The sequence below is a fragment of the Phyllobates terribilis genome, unplaced genomic scaffold (genome assembly GCF_046119375.1).
Source record: "Phyllobates terribilis strain yellow unplaced genomic scaffold, ASM4611937v1 Scaffold_323__1_contigs__length_2155407, whole genome shotgun sequence".
In the NCBI taxonomy this organism is placed as follows: Eukaryota; Metazoa; Chordata; class Amphibia; order Anura; family Dendrobatidae; genus Phyllobates; species Phyllobates terribilis.
In genome coordinates, this window is record NW_027363083.1 from 1,231,764 (window position 1) to 1,247,500 (window position 15,737).

Sequence of the window (15,737 nt, forward strand, 5' to 3'; positions counted from 1 at the left end):
AATTAGAAGTTTAGTATAGTTCTTCTGATTTGTTTTGTCGCTTACCCCATGTGCAGGGCATTGCAGTAGCTTAGGTTACGACCACTAGCAAATAACTGTCACTATATGAGTGGTCGTAACCATGGATACCGAAGCTACTGCAATGCCTTGCACATGGGGAAAGCGACATAGTGAATCAGAAGAACTATACTACACTTCTAATTGGAGGTATTTGCTAATATTATTATTATTACTACGCCTACTACATATTGGGATAGGATCTTGGAGATGGGAATACCCATTTAATTGCGAGTATTTGCGACAATTCAGTTTCATTAAAAATGTTGCACCGTTAGGCTTTTCGTTTCCTGCACATTCAGCTTTGATGTGATCTGTGGTCATAAATCGGCTAAGAGGAGCTGAAAAAAGACAGATTAAAAATAAGTCCAATAGCCAGCGCAACACAGAGCCAATAGAAGGCAAACAGTGCAAAATTATTAATGAAATCCAATTACAAAAATGATTTCAATGCGTTTAAATAAGAAAAAAAAATATTTAAGGAATATATACAATCATTGCAACAAGTGAAAGGACTATACCGTGGAAAAAAGCCTCTTCTTCTCCAGATAGGCATTCAGCCCTTTCATGATTTTATCCAGAAGCACATTGCTGTCCTGAAGTTTCTCCAGAAGTCCGGTCAGAGAAGTGGCGCTTAAAACCTAAAACAAAGTAGATAGCCCATAAGTAAGATTCCATTATATAGTTATAGAGACTGAAAAAAGGTCACATTCATTGACTATTGTGCCAATAGTTTATATTAAAAGAAAAATTAGAACCTATTTGGATAGAAAATAGAAGATGCGGGAGGCTGGAGTCCAGGCAGTGCGGAGCCCCATAACCCGGGATCCTTGTGATGGAAGCATCAGGACACGGACTCTTGGAAAACATCAATCCTGGATGCAAGATGACCGTGCTTTCTTGTATCAGTCCACCATGAAGCATCCATTTACCTTCGGGTCTTTAACGCAATGTTTCATGATCTCTCTCCAGTTTCTGTCCACAGTCTGGAATAAGCGTCCTTCTTCAGGCATTTGCTGCATGATGTCCTCAGAAGAGAAGATTAAAGCCACTGGGTCGGCACCTTCAGCCATTCATCAATGGTTTCCTGGATCCTTATCAGTCGTTCCTCCCATTGCTTAAAGGAGGAGAGCAAAAAGTTAATTACACATAAAATGAAAAGGATAGAAAAAAAATGCTATCATTTTAGAAGATAAATTATCAATGGATATGAATTCTGAATTGTTGGACATTTGTAGGGAAAGTTTGGCGAGACTCCTTGATACCATCCCCTTTACATGTAAGCTGGAGCCGCATGTAACTTTAGCCTCGGAGATCCTAATGAAACCTTAGCTTCTGCTAATAAGCAAGTGAAGATTTTAAGCTGAGTGACAACATTTACTGTGGGTGGGAACTCCTTAATCCCTTCAGGACCGGATCATTTTTTGTTTTGCATTTTTTCCTTCCCTTCTTCAAAAAGCCATACATTTTTTAATTTTTCCATTGATATAGCTGCAAGAGGCTATGTAATGTGCTGTAGCTTAACCCCTTCCCAACATATGACATACTGTTAAGCCATATGCCATGTTCCTGCAGATGTGCAAAATTTGGACCTGGGCCCCCACCAGCATGTTGGTCAGATGTATGGGCCCTTGTAGCATTCTAGATCCGATAATGATGCGCGTGTTCGTCCCTGCCTTGGATGTTTCCCATTGTAGCCCCATCCTATAATAATGTCTCTCATTCTAGGCCCCTTCCTGGTATAATGTTCCCCATCCTGCGCCCCTTCCTGTTATAATATCCCCGATCCTGGGCCTCTTCCTGTTATAATATCCACCTTCTGTGTATAATACCCCCCATCCTGAGCCCCTTTCAGCAATAACGTCCCAATCCTGGGCTCCTTCCTGGTATAATGTCCTTGGTCCTGGGCCTCTTACTGTAATAATGTCCCCCATCCTGGCCCCTTCCTGTAACAATGTCCCCAATCCTGGTACAATGTCCCCCATCCTATAACAATGTCCTCCATCCTGGTATCCTGTCCCCCATCCTAGGCCCCATTCTGGTATAATGACCTCCATCCTTGTGCCCTTCCTGGTGTAATGTCCTTCATCCTGGCCCATGTCATGGTATAATGACCCCCATTCTGGTATAATGCTCCCTATCCTGGGCCCTTTCCTTGTATAATGTTCCCCATCCTGGGCCCCTTCTTTATATAATGCTCCCCATCCTGGGCCCCTTCCTTGTCTAATTCTCCCCACCCTGAGCCCCTTCCTTGTCTAATGCTCCCCATCCTTGGCCCTTTCCTGGTATAATGTTCTGTCGTTCTTTTCTAATACATTAAATAAACAAAAATAAATGATTCTTCTTACCTTCCTGCGCTCCCACGACATGCGGCGTCTTCTTCTGTAGCTGATTTCAGTGTGCCGGCAAGGGCAGCGCATGACGTCACTTCCATGCGTCGCTCGTGACTGGCACGCCGACATCAGCTACTGGCCTTTGATTGGCTGGCGGCATGCATTGCAGCTCAGGGACCCGGCATGTCCCTGCGCAGCAATATACTTCAGCCGAATGTGCGTCCTCAGACTGTGGAAGTGCCATAAATATATGAGATGGGAATACCACTCTGCCACTGTGCGTTCCTTTATGCACTTTACCCTCCTTTTTGGCACTCTTTGTGGTAAGAGACTACCTTAAAAAATGTTTTATGTGACATGTATCTGATTATTTGTGGGCAGGAGCATTATTTAGATGGATACCTGATGCATATGGCAAGTGTAAATCCAATGACTATGGAATACTTCTGGATTACTTTTTGATATATTATTACACTCATTGGATTGTCTTGATATACTAACCTTATGCTATATTATCTATATTGCTCATGTCCCACTGTGACCATATGCGTGACCATATATGTATACTTTGTAACATATCTTGCTACATTGGTAATCTAATTAGTGTCTTTATACTATCCGTATTATGTCATTTCTCTTTTTACTATGTACGTTTTTTAACTTGATGGAATAAAAATTTATATTTTTTATGCCAATTAACTCTTTCTTCTCCTATGTACCCATGTGTTTCATGAGTTGGCTCAGTTTGGCAAATCTGGGATATATTTCCCCCCGGATATGCCAACTTTACCCCTATAGGGTCTATTTAGTTGTATCACTCTGAGTCTATGTCTGATCCAGAGATACAATAATGAACATGAATCCTTATATATCACGGATCTTGCAGCCGCCTTTACCTGCTTGGACATAAGTGTTACATAGTTACATAGTTTAAAAGGCCGAAAAAAGACAAGCGTCCATCCAGTTCAGCCTATTTCTTGTGCACTGCAGCTATTCCGCAGCGTTGATCCAGGGGAAGGCAAAAAAAAACCATGCGCTATAGGCCAATTTACATCATTGAGGAAAAATTCACTTCCCGACTCCAATCTGGCAGTCAGATTAAATTCCTGGATTAATTAACTATCACTAAGCATAAGATGTAATTTTATTGTTCTCAAGAAAGGCGTCCAGTCCTCTCTTGAACTCATTAAGTGAGTTGGACATCACCACTTCCTCTCCCAGAGAATTCCAGAGTCTCACAGCTCTGACCGTAAAGAATCCCCTTCTATGCTGGTGCAGGAACCTCCTTTCCTCCAGACGCATAGTGTGCCCCCTCGTCTTTGTCACCATCCTTGGTATAAACAGGTCATGGGAGAGATCTCTGTACAGCCCCCTGATGTATTTATACATGTTTATGAGGTCTCCCCTAAGCCTTCTCTTTTCCAACGTAAATAGGCCTAATTTGGACAACCTCTCTGGGTATTCTAGTCCCTCCATTCCCTTTATTACCTTAGTCGCCCTCCTTTGTACCCTCTCTAGCTCCAATATGTCTTTCCTGAGTACCGGAGCCCAGAACTGTGCACAATATTCTAAGTGCGGCCTTACCAGCGCTTTATACAGAGGAAGAACAATGTTCTCATCATATGCCCCTATTCCTCTTCTGATGCATGCCATGACTCTATTTGCCTTCGCAGCTGCTGCCTGACACTGGGCACTCCAATTTAATTTGCTGTTAACCAAGACGCCCAGGTCCTTCTCCATGTCAGATTTCCCCAACGGTTTCCCATTTAATATGTATGGGTGACTGCTGTTTTTCTTTCCCATGTGCATGACCTTACATTTATCGGCATTGAACCCCATTTGCCATTTTTTGGCCCAACTCCCCAATTTATCTAAATCCTCCTGTAGCTGTGCCCTATCCTCATCTGTATTAACTACGTTACAAAGTTTAGTATCATCTGCAAATATTGCTATTTTACTATGCAACCCTTCCACTAGATCATTAATAAGTATATTAAATAATATAGGGCCCAAGACAGACCCTTGAGGCCCCCCGCTAGTCGAGACGCAGTTATAAAAGGAATCCAATTTGTCCGCATTAATCAACTGCAGGGCATCTTGATTGGCAAATAGATTGATCACGTTGGGGTACCAAGTGTTCAGCAACTTTTCTTCTGTCTTGGCACAAGCCAAGGATCCGCTGTTCCTCAGGGATTCACATTCTACAGGACCCCTGGACCCGACAAAGAATAAAGCACTTTATCATATTAAACCTGACAGGGCACACCTGTGAGGTGAAGACCATTTCCGGTGACTACCTCTAGAAGCTCATCAAGAGAATGCCAAGAGTGTGCAAAGCAGTCATCAAAGCAAAAGGTGGCTACTCTGAAGAACCTAGAATATAAGACATATTTTCAGTTGTTTCACACTTTTTTGTTAAGTATATAATTCCACATGTGTTAATTCATAGTTTTGATGCCTTCAGTGTGAATGTACAATTTTCATAGTCATGAAAATACAGAAAAATCTTTAAATGAGAAGGTGTGTCCAAACTTTTGGTCTGTACTGTATATATCCACCCATATACAGTATACATATACACACATATACAGTATACATATATACCCACCCATATACAGTATACATATATATACACACATATACAGTATACATATATACACACCCATATACAGTATACATATATATACACCCATATACAGTATACATATATATACACACCCATATACAGTATACATATATACACACATACAGTATACATATATACACACATATACAGTATGCATATATACACCCATATACAGTATACATATATACACACATATACAGTATACATATATATACACACTTATACAGTATACATATATACACACCCAGTATACAGTATATATATATATATATATATATATATACACACACACCCATATACTGTATACATATATATACACACATATACAGTATACATATATATACACACTTATACAGTATACATATATATACACACATATACAGTATACATATATACACACATACAGTATACATATATACACACATATACAGTATGCATATATACACCCATATACAGTATACATATATACACACATATACAGTATACATATATACACACATATACAGTATACATATATACACACACATACCAGTATACATATATATATACACACGCCCATATACAGTATACAGTGCTGGCCAAAAGTATTGGCACCCCTGCAATTCTGTCAGATAATGCTCAATTTCTTCCTGAAAATGATTGCAATCATAAATTCTTTGGTATTATTCTCTTCATTTAATTTGTCTTCAATGAAAAAAACACAAAAAGAATTGTCCTAAAGCCAGATTGGATATAATTCCACACCAAACCTAAAAAAGGGGGTGGACAAAAGTATTGGCACCCTTTGAAAAATCATGTGATGCTTCTCTAATTCGTGTAATTAACAGCACATGTAACTTACCTGTGGCACCTAACAGGTGTTGGCAATAGCTAAATCACACTTGCAGCCAGTTAACATGGATTAAAGTTGACTCAGCCTCTGTCCTGTATCCTTGTGTGTACCACATTGAGCATGGAGAAAAGAAAGAAGACCAAAGAACTGTCTGAGGACTTGAGAAACCAAATTGTGAGGAAGCATGAGCAATCTCAAGGCTACAAGTCCATCTCCAAAGACCTGAATGTTCCTGTGTCTTCCGTGCGCAGTGTCATCAAGAAGTGTAAAGCCCATGGCACTGTGGCTAACCTCCCTAGATGTGGACGGAAAAAAAAATTGACGAGAGATTTCAACGCAAGATTGTGCGGATGGTGGATAAAGAACCTCGACTAACATCCAAACAAGTTCAAGCTGCCCTGCAGTCCGAGGGTACAGCAGTGTCAACCCATACTATCCGTTGGCGTCTGAATGAAAAGGGACTGTATGGTAGGATACTCAGGAAGACCCCACTTCTTACCCCGAGACATAAAAAAGCCAGGCTGGAGTTTGCCAAAACTTACCTGAGAAAGCCTAAAACGTTTTGGAAGAATGTTCTCTGGTCAGATGAGACAAAAGTAGAGCTTTTTGGGAAAAAGCATCAACATAGAGTGTACAGGAAAAAAAAAGAGGCATTCAAAGAAAAGAACACGGTCCCTACAGTCAAACATGGCGGAGGTTCCTGTCACGCTGTCTCTGTATACTGGAGGTAGGGGGCCTAAGCTGACCCTAAGCTGGGGCCCTGACTAATCCCTCAACCTGGAGGTACTGTTAAAGGTACAGAGGTCCAGGCCGCCAGCGTAACCCCTACCTCCTGAAGATCCCTGCACCTCAGTAATCTAGTCCTGAGAAGGACCCCGATCACAACCAAAGGGAACAAGAAATAATATGCCCAAACACAGTATTTAGACGAACGAGACAGTACAAGGGAAAAACCAAAACCACCTTGCATACAAACAACTTCTCAACTACAACAGAGGGAAAACCAACGGGAAAGGAGATAAATGATAAAGCGAGGAAAGGGAAAAAACACTTCCAAATACACTTATCTCAGCAACTCCAAACACCACGATCCGCTCTGTCAGTCTGAATGAAATGCTTTCACCGACACCTCCCAAACAGACCAGCAGGTATATGAAGGAGTCTCACTACAGAAGTATTGATTGCAGCTGGGCGAGGCTGGACCTCATCTAGCCCAGAGAGAGAGAGAGAATTAACTCCCTCACTGCCGAGAAACACAAAGCAGCAACAAGTCAGCTGCGAGAAGTCAGGCTGTGTACTCGTGACGATCTTCGTGGCAACACACCCGTGACAGTACCCCCCCTTCTACGAGGGGCCTCCGGACCCTCAGGGCCAGGTTTATCCGGGTGAGTCGTGTGGAAGGCCCGAACTAATCGGTCTGCGTTAATATCCGACGCAGGAACCCACATCCTCTCCTCAGGACCATACCCCTTCCAATGAACCAGGTACTGAAGGGACCGGCGATTAAAGCGTGAATCAATGACCCTCGATACCTGGAACTCCAAGTTACCATTGACAACCACTGGAGGGGGAGGTAAAAGTGACGGTACCACCGGCGCCACATACCTCTTAAGCAATGATCTGTGAAACACGTTGTGAATTTTAAACGTAGGGGGGAGGTCAAGACGGAATGCCACCGGATTAATAATAGAACTGATTCTGTACGGCCCGATGAACCTGGGACCCAGTTTCCAGGAGGGAACCTTAAGTTTTATATTCCTGGTAGACAACCATACCCGATCGTTCACACTTAGGTCCGGACCAGACACTCTCCTCCTATCAGCCATACGTTTGTATCGGTTCCCCATAGTATTCAGATTCTTCAGCACCCCTCTCCATACTGAAGCGAGTGATGAGGAAAATCGTTCCTCCTCAGGAACCCCCGAAGAGCCCCCCCCACTGAAAGTACAAAACTGGGGGTGAAAACCATATGCCCCAAAAAACGGGGACTTACCAGTGGACTCGCTCCGCCTATTATTAAGAGCAAACTCTGCCAGAGGTAAGAAAGAAGCCCAGTCCTCCTGGTTCTCTGACACAAAACACCGGAGATATGTCTCCAAGCTCTGGTTCATACGTTCCGTCTGACCATTGGTCTGAGGATGAAAAGCCGATGAGAATGACAACTGCATCCCCCGCCGAGCACAAAACGCCTTCCAGAACTTAGACACAAACTGAGACCCCCGATCAGACACCACCTCGGAGGGTACCCCGTGAAGCCTCACAATCTCCCCAATGAACACCTGCGCAAGAGTTTTAGCATTAGGGAGAGCCGGAAGAGCGATAAAATGTGCCATCTTGCTGAACCTGTCCACTACAACGAGTATGACCGTTTTACCCGAAGACGGAGGGAGGTCCGTAATAAAGTCCATAGACAGATGAGTCCAAGGACGCTCCGGGATCTTCAAAGGTAAGAGGGCCCCAGACGGACGGGTATGTGAGGTCTTAGAGCGCGCACAAACCCCACAGGACGCGACAAAAGTTACCACCTCCTTATGTAAATTAGGCCACCAAAACCGACGCGAGAGGAGATCCACAGTAGCTTTACTCCCCGGGTGTCCTGCAAAAACTGAGTTATGGTGTGCCTCGATCACCTTTTGTCGCAACTGATCTGGAACAAACAATCTCCCTGGAGGTCCAACAGGGGCGTCCCCCTGAGCCTCCAATACCTCCTCCTCCAGCTCAGAGCATACTGCCGAAACCACCACCCCCTCCTGAAGGATAGGAATCGGGTCGTCCGTATTCCCGGCCCCCGGGAAACTACGAGATAAGGCATCCGCCTTTACATTTTTTGACCCAGGACGATATGTAACGACAAAATTAAACCTGGTAAAAAACAATGACCACCTAGCTTGTCTGGGATTCAGACGTTTCGCGGACTCCAGATATAGCAGGTTCTTGTGATCGGTGATGACGGTGACCGGATGAACAGCCCCCTCCAGAAAATGGCGCCACTCCTCAAAAGCTAACTTAATGGCCAAGAGTTCCCTATTGCCGACATCGTAATTCCTCTCAGCGGACGACAATTTTTTAGAGAAAAAGGCGCACGGATGCCACTTACCAGGGGACGAACCCTGTGACAATACTGCTCCCACCCCTACCTCGGAAGCGTCTACCTCTACAATGAATGGCTGAGACGCATCAGGTTGAATGAGTATGGGCGCCGAGGCAAAACATTTTTTCAAAGAGGAGAATGCTTGACAAGCCTTGTCAGACCACCTAGAAAAATCCGTCCCCTTTTTAGTCATGTCAGTGAGAGGCTTAACCATGGACGAGAAATTACGAATGAACTTCCGGTAATAATTAGCAAACCCCAGGAAACGTTGTAGTGCCTTAAGATTCTCTGGCCGATCCCACTCAAGAACTGCCCGCACTTTCCCAGGGTCCATACGAAAACCGGACGCTGAAACCAGGAAGCCTAAAAACTGGAGTTCCTGTACGGCGAACACACACTTTTCCCACTTGGCATACAGTTTATTATCCCGCAAGATCTGTAACACCTGCCTAACGTGCTCCTGATGAGACACCAGATCCGGCGAGTAAATTAGGATATCATCCAGATATATGACAACAAACTGCCCCACCAAGCGGCGAAAAATGTCATTAACAAAGTGTTGGAACACCGCCGGGGCATTAGTCAGACCGAATGGCATGACAAGGTTCTCATAATGCCCCTCCGGAGTGTTAAACGCCGTCTTCCACTCATCCCCCTCCTTCATCCTAATCAGATTGTACGCCCCCCTGAGATCCAACTTAGAAAACCATTTGGCGCCCACGATCTGATTAAAGAGATCGGGAATAAGTGGGAGCGGATACGGATCTCGGACCGTAATCCGATTAAGTTCACGGAAATCCAGGCAAGGGCGTAGGCCTCCATCTTTCTTCTTAACAAAGAAGAACCCCGCAGCCACCGGTGAAGATGAAGGTCTAATATGCCCCTTAGCCAGACTTTCTGAGATATAATCCTTCATGGCCTGCCTCTCAGGACCAGAAAGGTTATACAACCTAGCTTTAGGTAACTTGGCCTCAAGGAGCAGTTTTACAGAACAGTCATACACGCGATGAGGAGGTAGTTCCTGACACCCTTTCTCCGAGAATACATCCTCAAAGTCCGCCAGAAATGGAGGTAAGACCCAAGGAGTAACCGCACCAATGACCGTGTTCATGCAGTTTTTATTACAGAATTTACTCCATTAGCTTATCTCCCTGGTTTGCCAATTAATAACCGGGTTATGCTTAGCTAACCAAGGAAGGCCCAACACAATAAGAGTGGGAAGACCCTCCAACACGTAGCAAGACAACAGTTCTTTATGTATTGCCCCCACTTGAAGTTTTACGTCATGCACAACTTGCAAAAAACTTCCCTGCCCAAGAGGCCTGGCATCGATCGAGAATATGGGGATGGGTTTAGCCAACTCACTCAACCGCATACCTTGAACCCGGGCAAACCGAGCATCAACCAGATTAGCCCCGGCCCCACTATCCAGAAGAACAGATATCCTCTCAGTTCTCGTACCCACCACCACCTCCGCCGGTACGAGAAACTGAGACGAACCTAGGGACGAAATACCTACTCCCAGATTGCCGTCCACCACACAACCTGGGATCAACAGTTTTCCGACGACTCTTCACTCTGCAAGGGACGGGATGGACACCCCCCAATAAAATGTCCCTTTCTCCCGCAGAAGAAACACCTTCCTGCCTTATGGCGCACCACCGGTCCCCTCCCCCGAAATGATGTCCCTCCTAATTGCATAGGCTCCTCAGGACTGACCAGGGGAACCACCATATGAGGGGACCTTGTAGGAGGTGGAGTCATCACAGGGGGTAGAGTTATCCCGCACCTCTCCCGAAGCCGTCTGTCCACGCGAATAGCGAGGGCCATAGCGGCTTCCAGAGACACGGGAGAGTCATACTGTGCCAACACATCCTGTAATTTGTCGGATAACCCATGACAAAACTGGCTCCTAAGAGCCGGGTCATTCCACTGGGTGTCCGTGGCCCACCTACGGAACTCCGAACAGAATTCCTCCGCCGGACGATCTCCCTGCTGGATCCTACGTAACTTAGACTCAGCAAGGGAGATCCGATCTGGGTCATCATATACGAGTCCCAGGGCAGCGAAAAACCTATCCACTGACTGGAGAGCCGGGGAACCCGGGGGAAGAGAGAACGCCCAAGATTGTGGGTCCCCTTGTAGGAGCGAGATGACAATTCCCACCCTTTGTTCTTCACTCCCCGATGACCGAGGCCGCAGCCGAAAGTACAATTTACATGCCTCCCGGAAAACAAAAAACTTGTCCCGCCCCCCAGTGAACCTATCAGGGAGAGCTACTTTAGGTTCTGGTCCGGCTTGCTCCTGAGGATGCCAAACCTTGGACCTAACGTCCGCCAGCTCCATGGACAAACTCTGCAATTGCCGAGCTAGACCGGCTACTGGATCCATAGTAGCTGGAGAAAAACTAAGTGGGTCGGTGAAAATGTCACGCTGTCTCTGTATACTGGAGGTAGGGGGCCTAAGCTGACCCTAAGCTGGGGCCCTGACTAATCCCTCAACCTGGAGGTACTGTTAAAGGTACAGAGGTCCAGGCCGCCAGCGTAACCCCTACCTCCTGAAGATCCCTGCACCTCAGTAATCTAGTCCTGAGAAGGACCCCGATCACAACCAAAGGGAACAAGAAATAATATGCCCAAACACAGTATTTAGACGAACGAGACAGTACAAGGGAAAAACCAAAACCACCTTGCATACAAACAACTTCTCAACTACAACAGAGGGAAAACCAACGGGAAAGGAGATAAATGATAAAGCGAGGAAAGGGAAAAAACACTTCCAAATACACTTATCTCAGCAACTCCAAACACCACGATCCGCTCTGTCAGTCTGAATGAAATGCTTTCACCGACACCTCCCAAACAGACCAGCAGGTATATGAAGGAGTCTCACTACAGAAGTATTGATTGCAGCTGGGCGAGGCTGGACCTCATCTAGCCCAGAGAGAGAGAGAGAATTAACTCCCTCACTGCCGAGAAACACAAAGCAGCAACAAGTCAGCTGCGAGAAGTCAGGCTGTGTACTCGTGACGATCTTCGTGGCAACACACCCGTGACAGTTCCCTGATGTTTTGGGGTTGCTTTGCTGCCTCTGGCACTGGACTGCTTGACCGTGTGCATGGCATTATGAAGTCTGAAGACTACCAACAAATTTTGCAGCATAATGTAGGGCCCAGTGTGAGAAAGCTGGGTTTCCCTCAGAGGTCATGGGTCTTCCAGCAGGACAATGACCCAAAAACACACTTCCAAAAGCACTATAAAATGGTTTTAGAGAAAGCACTGGAGACTTCTAAGGTGGCCAGCAATGAGTCCAGACCTGAATCCCATAGAACACCTGTGGAGAGATCGCAAAATGGCAGTTTGGAGAAGGCTCCCTTCAAATATCAGGGACCTGGAGCAGTTTGAAGTGACCGCGGGCAAGGCCGCGCATTGGTATCTATGATCTGGCCCAGCAAGATCCCCACACACAGACTCTATCTTGACAACCGTATCTTTACTCGCATACATTTTTAACACAGCAAAGAAAAAAAAACAATAAATGACAACCGTAAATATGCACAGTAATAACGTGTACTGATAAGCTGACCCTCACTGTCCCTACTCACACGTTACCAGTCCTTTACTCCAGAAGGATGTGTCCCCCGTCGCAGGCCTGTCTGTCTTTGCAGGAAGGCGTCCCAGCCGGAGAAAAAACAGGAACAGCAGAATTCGCGGAAACAAAGGAAGGGATACTTCGGCCTCTCGCCAGAGGTCCCGCTTACAGTCTCTCTGATCCGGATAGAAGCTCTGGTGGGTCCCCTTATGTAGTCCACACTCCAGTAGCAGGGAGTGTAACAGCTGAATCCTTCAGCAGTGCAGGAGCTGGGGAAGGCTCCGAGGATATGGTGTCAGATAGAAGAAATCACGTTGAGAGTCTCTCCTGCGCCACACACGAGGGCCTGCACACCGTCCTGGCTCTTTTCACAGACCACAGCAGACTCTGCGCGCGCTTTTTCCTGCTTCCCACTTTGGTCACGTGACTCTCTAGGGCGGGACACAGGAGGCTCAGTCTTTTTCTCTGTCATCACACCCTGCGCAGGTGCAACCTCTGGCCACAAGGTGGCAACATCATCCTGTGTAATCACTTCTGTAACAGGCTCTATATCAATTATCACAGAACAGCCAGAGACGGCCAGCTCACTACAAGTTTGCCAAAGAAGAATGGTCTACAATTCCAGCAGAGCATTGTAAGAAACTCATTGATGGTTACCGGAAGCGGTTGTTCGCAGTTATTTTGGCTAAAGGTTGTGCAACCAAGTATTAGGCTGAGGGTGCCAATACTTTTGTCCGGCCCATTTTTGGAGTTTTGTGTGAAATGATCAATGATTTTATTTTTGCTTCATTCTCTTTTGTGTTTTTCCTTGCAAGCAAATTAAATGAAGATAATAAGACCAAAGAATTTGTGATTGCAATCATTTTCAGGAAGAAACTGAGTATTATCTGACAGAATTGCAGGGGTGCCAATACTTTTGGCCACCACTGTACATATATATATACACACACATACAGCATACATATATACACCCATATACAGTATACATATACACACATCTACAGTATACATATATATACACCTATATACAGTATACATATATACACACCCATATACAGTATACATATATACACAGTATAGATATACACACACATATACAGTATACATATATATACACACACATACAGTATACATATATACACACCCATATACAGTATACATATACACACCCATATACAGTATACCAGTATACATATATACACACCCATATACAGTATACATATATATATACATACAGTATGCATATACACATATACAGTATACATATATATATATACATACATATAGAGTATCTATAATATAACGCTACAAGCGTCCCTCTGTCTGAAGCCTTTATAGTCTGCGCTAGTGCGACACGCCTGCACAGTCTGGCTCCAGACTGAAGAACGCATGGAGCCGTTACAGGTAAGAGGAGTGTATGGTGCTGGAGATCGAGGTATGCGTATACACTGAACACATACCGCGATCTCTGGCGCCATACTTACATACTTACCTGACCGGGATGAGCGCTACCGCGGCGCCTCTGTTCGGTCCAGAGTCCGGGGGAAGAGGGAGGCATTGAAATCGGCACATGCGCTATCCGGCGCCATTTTACTGAAGACACATTTGCAATGTGTCTTCAGCAAAATGGAGCCGGACAGCGTGGTATGAGCACACGCGTACTTCGGCGCCGCACTCCTCCCCCGGCCTCCAGCAGAACGGGAAACAGCGCTGGAGCACAGGGAAGAAAGGTGAGTATAAGTGTTTATTTTCTTGTATGGGTGTGTAGCATGATAGGGATGAGGGGTGCCATACATACCAGGATTGGGGGGTGAGGGGTGCCATACATACCAGGATTGGGGGGTGAGGGGTGCCATACATACCAGGATTGGGGGGTGAGAGGACCATACATACCAGGATTGGCGGGTGAGGGGACTATCCATACCAGGATTGGGGGGTGAGGGGTGCCATGCATACCAGGATTGGGGGGTAAGGGGACCATGCATAACAGGATTGGGGGTGAGGGGACCATGCATAACAGGATTGGGGGTGAGGGGTGCCATGCATAACAGGATTGGGGGTGAGGGGTGCCATGCATATCAGGATAGGGATGAGGGGTACCATGCATACCAGGATTGGGGATGTGAGGGGGTACCATAGATACCAGAATAGGGATGAGGGGGTACCATGCATACCAGGATTGGGGGTGAGGGGTACCATGTATACCAGAATTGGGGGGTGAGGGGACCATGCATACCAGGATTGGGGCTGAGGGGTGCCATGTATACCAGAATTGGGGGGGGGACCATGCATACCAGGATTGGGGATGAGGGGTGCCATGCATACCAGGATTGGGGAATGAGGGGTGCCATGCATACCAGGATTGGGGAATGAGGGGTGCCATGCATACCAGGATTGGGGGTGAGGGGTGCCATGCATACCAGGATTGGGGAATGAGGGGTGCCAAGTATACCAGGATTGGGGGTGAGGGGTGCCATGCATACCAGGATTGGGGGGTGAGGGGTGCCATGTATACCAGGATTGGGAGGTGAGGTGACCATGCATACCAGGATTGGGGAATGAGGGATGCCATGTATACCAGAATTGGGGGGTGAGGGGACCATACATACCAGGATTGGGGGGTGAGGGGACCATGCATACCAGAATTAGGGGGTGAGGGGTGCCATGTATACCAGGATTGGGGAATGAGGGATGCCATGTATACCAGAATTGAGGGGTGAGGGGACCATGTATACCAGGATTGGGGGATGAGGGGTGCCATGTATACCAGGATTGGGGGTGAGGGGTGCCATGCATACCAGGATTGGAGAATGAGGGGTGCCATGTATACCAGGATTGGGGGGTGAGGGGACCATGCATACCAGGATTGGGGGGTGATGGGTGCCATGTATACCAGGATTGGGGAATGAGGGGTGCCATGCATACCAGGATTGGGGAATGAGGGGTGCCATGCATACCAGGATTGGGGAATGAGGGGTGCCATGCATACCAGGATTGGGGGTGAGGGGTGCCATGCATACCAGGATTGGGGGGTGAGGGGTGCCATGTATACCAGGATTGGGAGGTGAGGGGACCATGCATACCAGGATTGGGGAATGAGGTGTGCCATGCATACTAGGATTGGGGGGTGAGGGGACCATACATACCATGATTGGGGGGTGAGGTGTGTCATGCATACCAGGGTTGGGGGTGAGGGGACCATACATA

General features: G+C 46.3%; 1 long non-coding RNA gene across 1 annotated transcript in view; it reads right to left on the minus strand.

Moving 5' to 3' along the window:
- Nucleotides 1–598: 598 nt before the first annotated feature.
- Nucleotides 599–15,737, minus strand: part of LOC141221151 (uncharacterized) — a 15,666-nt gene continuing 527 nt past the window's right edge. Inside the window, exons 2-4 of the long non-coding RNA XR_012289197.1 lie at nt 4,657–4,763; nt 990–1,174; nt 599–698 (exon numbers count right to left, since the gene is read on the minus strand). This is a non-coding gene — a long non-coding RNA (uncharacterized lncRNA). The remainder of the gene's footprint in view (nt 699–989; nt 1,175–4,656; nt 4,764–15,737) is intronic.